Source organism: Trichomycterus rosablanca, chromosome 9 (genome assembly GCF_030014385.1).
Source record: "Trichomycterus rosablanca isolate fTriRos1 chromosome 9, fTriRos1.hap1, whole genome shotgun sequence".
In the NCBI taxonomy this organism is placed as follows: domain Eukaryota; kingdom Metazoa; phylum Chordata; class Actinopteri; order Siluriformes; family Trichomycteridae; genus Trichomycterus; species Trichomycterus rosablanca.
Genome location: NC_085996.1, coordinates 1864185 through 1870234, shown reverse-complemented (window position 1 = coordinate 1870234; position 6050 = coordinate 1864185). Strand labels below are relative to the sequence as shown.

The 6050-nt window shown below is 38.8% G+C and overlaps 1 long non-coding RNA gene across 1 annotated transcript; it reads left to right on the top strand.

Annotated features, from left to right (window-relative positions):
• The first annotated feature begins 2632 nt into the window (after window positions 1–2632).
• LOC134320253 (uncharacterized) lies at window positions 2633–5080 on the top strand. The gene is made up of 2 exons (XR_010013624.1): window positions 2633–2768; window positions 3753–5080. It is a non-coding gene; the product is annotated as an uncharacterized LOC134320253 (long non-coding RNA).
• Window positions 5081–6050: the final 970 nt, after the last annotated feature.

Genomic DNA, 6050 nt, shown 5'->3' with positions numbered 1-6050 from the left:
AAAAAAAAAAAAAAAAAAAAAAAAAAAAAAAATATATATATATATATATATATATATATATATATATATATATATATATATATATATATATATATATATATATATATATCTTATATATATATATATATATATATATATATCTTATATATATATAAGAGCTGAAAATAAATAGGCCAACTGCCGTTAGCACTGAAAGGAAACGTGCTTATATGTGTGTTGCCCTCTCTTCTTGTGAACCACAATGGGACCAGATCATACATAGCAAACAGGCCCATCCTTCTCATTGAGTAAGTGAATTTTGTTTGTTTTGTGTTTTAGTATACATTTATAGAAATATATATTTTTATGTTGCCTGGGTCGCGTTAAAACATCATGGACAAGATGTGGGTCACCAGAAAAAAGTTTGAAAAACCCTGCTGTATTGAATGCAGTGTAGTGGTTCATTTTGTATGTTCTTAGTTCCACCTAGTGGGGAATAAAAATGGCTGCACTGAGAAAAATCTAAAGTTGTGCATGAAATCCTCTTTTCTTCATGGGATCATAGAGTCAGAGTGAGCATCTCAGTGTCAGTGTAGCAATCCTCTTAAACCCAAGACCTAAGAGTCCAGTAGCCCAAGAGTCCAGTAGCCATGAATTGAGTATTGGGGGGACCAACTCTACTGGGGGTCCCTGATGTTCTAAACATTTCTGCCAAATCAACGACTAATGCTAGAAAGTTCAACAGGTTTATTTGTCATTTTTATGTCAGTATATGTCCCTCACATTTGAGAATTGGGGTGTTCCCCTAATATATATTGTGATTATTACAGCTCTTGGGGTACCGTATTTTTTGATGTTGGTTAATTTATTGTCAGCTACATACAGATAATTTAGTGTTTGGTGGTTAAAGTTTGGGTTTTAAAACGTTTAAGTTTGATATCTGTGTTTTGGACATGTCTTCTACAGGAAACTCTCATCTGCACATTTATTTTAAAGCTGTTTATATCTAATTATTACAAATAGTGACATGTATTATTTTACTTTATGTCACTAATGTATTATATGTGCATGCACACTGTAAAAAAAAAAAACTGGGTGCCAAACAAATGCCAGCCACTGTGGGACAGCTCGGTGTGACTGGGCATTACTGCTGGCAGGGACACAGGGAAGAATGTGGGTATTATTTCAGACTGGTAGTGAACTCATGCTCTCTCTGGCCCTAGAGCACGAGATTTAGCTTCCCTTAAGAGCTTTAACTTCACACTTTAATAATATCGTTCACAAATGTTAGTCATGGCCGTGCATTAGGCTCTCATCCCACATGTTAACAGAGCGTGGGCATGAATTATGCATATTGATAAGGTCACCAGCAGCTCTCTGTAGGGTTGTTTGTTCTAACACACTGTTTGTTTGCTGTACAGGCGCCATGGCAGAACTCGGTGCAAAGCATTTTCTGAAGAAACACCAGGCGGAACTTATCAAAAGGACAAGAAATCCATTAGGTCTGGCTGATGTTCTGCGTGGGGGGAAGGGCATTATTAAAGCTGAAATGTATTCTAACATCAAAAGACAGACAACCAGCCAGAAACAAATGAGAGAATTATACGAGCACCTGAACAGCGAGAAAGCCTATCAGTGTGTTTATGATTGGCTAAAAGAGAACGAGTCTGATTTAATGAAAGAACTGGGTAAGCCTGACTTTTGAGTTTTGTTTTTAAATCATAATAATAGAACTCTATTAATTGCTTCTGTGATTTTGTTCCAGCTGACGACTGTGTTTTAGATAAATACCTCTTCCCCTTACCAAGTCCTAATGGTCATTAGTTGATGGTAACCAGTAACCAATGGGCATATATAGTGATCCTTCAGAATAACACATCACTGAGTGTGAGGTCAATAAGTTTTCATGCTTTACTGAATCAAAAACCAGCCCAACATAACAAACATGGCAGTAAAACAGTAACATCAAAAGAATTTGGTCACTTTTAGCTTTAAAACTAATAATTATTAGACAAAAAAGAACATACTTGTTATGAATTGTTGCTACACCTGCCGGTTTGGAGATGGGGGGGGGATTCATCTGATCCCAGGGGTGCAAAGTTAAGCATTTTACTGGTGTAGCTTGATAACAAGTTCTGTAGAGAACTTATTCACTAAAGGAGCCGAATATTAACTGCTGGCTGTAAGAAATGACAGAATTGATCATGATCATTGGTTTGTTGGTTGATTTATTAACATTTCTAACAGAAATGAGGTTGACAATGCCGAACCAGAGAGTAAGTCACAGTAAAACTCTGACCTATAGGGCTGAGGTCCCCAATCTTTTTTGCACCATGGACCGGTTTTATTTAAGACATAATGTCACGGACTGGCAGGGTGGGAGGATTTAAAATAAAATAACTATGTAACTGTGTAATAACTAACTCACAATAATGGAAAATCAGCTTTTTTCAATGCAACAAGACGCAGCTCCCACCTAGTGGTGATAGGAGGCAATAGCGCCTGAAGTGTGTTGAAAATTGGCGCAGTGTTTTCATTGCTATTGTAGCGTCTCTAATTATTTTTTCTTTCTGTGCGGCCCAGTAATAAATGACCCACAGACTGGTAGCGGTCTTTTTTTTGCGCAACGAGATCTGATCTGCACATCAGTTCAGCATGGCAGAAGCTCAAGTTATGCCTGGTTCACACTACATGATTCTAGCCCTGATTTTCGCTCGGTGACGGGTCGGTGCTGGATTCGGGAGGAACTCGGTGTTCGCTCTGCGATCAAAACTCGGCTCTCAATCAATGTGAGAAACAGCGAGGGGAAACACAGGGGCGAGGTTGTAAACAGGTGGTTCAGGAGCGGAATATAGTTTCTATCAGAATACATCAGCACACGCGAGTTTTACAGTATTTCTGACCTGATCGTTCTCTACAAAACAAAATATTTATTAACCTCCAACTCACTATAGAACAAGCCATGCTGCTCGTGTTGCCAAATCCACTCAGATTCATTTATTTCATCGGCGCACAAACTTTCATCTCTCGCTACTTGTTGATGTGCATGTTTGGACGTGGTATCATTAAACCTTTCATCACTTCTCACGTGTGTTTTCGTGACAGAACGTAGTTTTGGAGAGCAGAGAAGCTCACCTGTGATTCCCCCTGGTGATAGATGGTGTAGTGTAAAAACCCCCATCGCCGATCAGTCGTGTAGTGTGAACATTACAGCGACCAGGTGTTAATCAGAGTGTCGTGTCGTGTAAACTTGGCATAAGCTGTTCAACAGCCAGGTGTATGTTTACATTACATTTACAATGTTGTAGCGTGTCAGACATATAAAATAATAATAAAAAATGAATGTTACTGTTTTCTGTTTTGGAGTAATTATTTATGTAAACAAAATACACAAATATTTTTATTAATGAAAATATTATGTTCTTTGTACAATTATCACATTCGTTCTCTGAACATCTGTACATATTTAAACAAAACCTGTTAATGTAACTCAAATATGCCTAAATGTGTTGAATCGAAATCGAATCGAATCGAATCGGGACCTTGTGAATCGAATCGAATCGATCCAGGAAATTAGTGGCGATACCCAGCCCTACTCTTTTCCAGACATCATTTATTTCATATAACTGATTTGGCTGAAACACTTAAAGTAAATCATTAAAATACCTTTATACATTTAGTCATTTTTAGGTATATTAAGGTCTTGCTTGATGATTTGAAGGTATTTGTGATTTTTCTGTGTGTGTGTTATTTTTTCTTACATGTTTACACAGGGAAGAGGTTTAGGAGTCAAACAGAGGACGGCGTGGATGAACCAGATAACCGTCTCAATAATTCTCCAAGTAAGTAAAAACTAAATTCTTACTAACCCACTAAAATCTATTAATGCTTTAATGTCGTCATCCCATCCAGGGTATTCCTGCCTTGCACCCAGTCTTTTCTGGTGAAACCAGACCATCCGCGACCCTGACCAGGACGACAATAAAAAAATTCAAAACTACGGCAATCATTTATTAATCTGTAATTGAGCAACACAGACGGGTCACGTTTAATACATGACAGTAAAAAGAAGAATGTGTGATGTGTTACTTCCCTTAAATCTTTATTTAACTGATAAAAGTACAAAGAAAAGATTCTTAATGTTTCACTGATCAACCTCATTCTAGTTTGTAAATAGAAACACGTTTAGAATTTGATGCTGTAACTCCAAAAAAGTCAGGACGGGGGTGTGTTCCCTACCAAGTCCCATCAGCATTTTTATTAATGAGACTTTTTAATGCGTCTGGAACTGAGGACACTGATTGTTGCAGTGTTTCTTGTGGATCTGGACTGCAGGCAGGCTGGTCAAGCACACACACACTCTGTGTCTAGGAAGCCGCACTGTTGTAGTGCAGGCAGAATGAGGCCTGGTATCACCGTGCTAAAATAACTACAGACTTCCCAAGAAAAGATGCCTTGATGGTAACTTGTATCTTTGTTAAGTCCCAAAACCCTTCTCCACTTCAACATTCTGTAACTTTTATTGGAATGTGTTATAGGCATCAAATTCAGGGTTTGGGTTTCAATAATTCGGTCAAAGAAAAGAAACCATTGCAGAAAATTATTTAAAGTGTAGTACTGTCATGATATGTGTGCTGTGACAAATTATCTGCCCCTTGTCTTATATTACACTTTTTTAAGAGGTGCAAAAAAACTAAAAGTTGCAAATATGCAAAAATAAAATAAACCAGTAAGGACACAAATTCCTTTTTACGATAATGTGTTCCCTACCAGTGTTTGCAAAGCTTTGACCTTCAACTGCAGTAGCCAGTGTACAAATGAAAATCTGATACACTGTGTAAACAACTACATTATCTACATTTCAACAGATCTCAAGACCTTATCCACCATGGCCAAACTGGAAGACTGGGTCTCTGATCCTGAAAACAGCCAGAAACTGATTGATGACCTGGAGAAGAAGCTCAAACAGGGTGAAATTGAGGCTTTGAAAGATTCTCTGAAGGATAAGAAGCTGAAAAAGAGTCTGTGTCTCACTGCTAAAGAGATTAACGAGATCAGACGTAATCTAAATAATAATAATAATAAATAAGCGGTTTTAAAGCGTCTGTGGTTTTTAATACGTCGCAAAACTAAACTGCGCCGCAGATCCGAAACTCCAGAGTGAAAATTCATCCCAAGTAAATTATTCACGCCGCCGAAATCTAAAACAGGAGAAAAATTATTCTGGGACGCCGAATTTTTCATCTTCAGCATCACCTCACAGAAAGAGAGAAGAAATCTCCTTGTTTTTACGCTCACTGTCCATTTTATCAGCTCCACTTACCATATAGAAGCACTTTGTAGTTCTACAATTACTGACTGTAGTCCTTTCACCCTGTTCTTCAGTGGTCAGGACCCCCACAGAGCAGGTATTATTTAGTTGGTGGATCATTCTCAGCACTGCAGTGATACTGACATGGTGCTGGTGTGTTAGTGTGTGTTGTGCTGGTATGAGTGGATCAGACACAGCAGCGCTGCTGGAGTTTTTAAACACCTCACTGTCACTGATGGACTGAGAATAGTCCATCAACCAAATATATCCAGCCAACAGCGCCCCGTGTGCAGCGTCCTGTGACCGCTGATGAAGGTCTAGAAGATGACCGACTCAAACAGCAGCAATAGATGAGCGATCGTCTCTGACTTTACATCTACATGGTGGACCAACTAGTGTCTAATAGAGTGGACAGTGAGTGGACACGGTATTTAAAAACTCCAGCAGCGCTGCTGTGTCTGATCCGCTCCTACCAGCACAACACACACTAACACACCAGCACCATGTCAGTGTCACTGCAGTGCTGAGATCCTGCTGAGATCATCCACCACCTAAATAATACCTGCTCTGTGGGGGTCCTGGATCATCAACAGCATGAAAGCAGGTTTAAAAAGTATGCAGAGGAACAGATGGACTACAGTCAGTAATTGTAGAACTACAAAGTGCTTCTATATGGTAAGTGGAGCCAGGAAGAAACCAGGAGGTGGTTTTAATGTTATGGCTGATCGGTGTATATTAGGAATTGTGATCCTGATCTGTC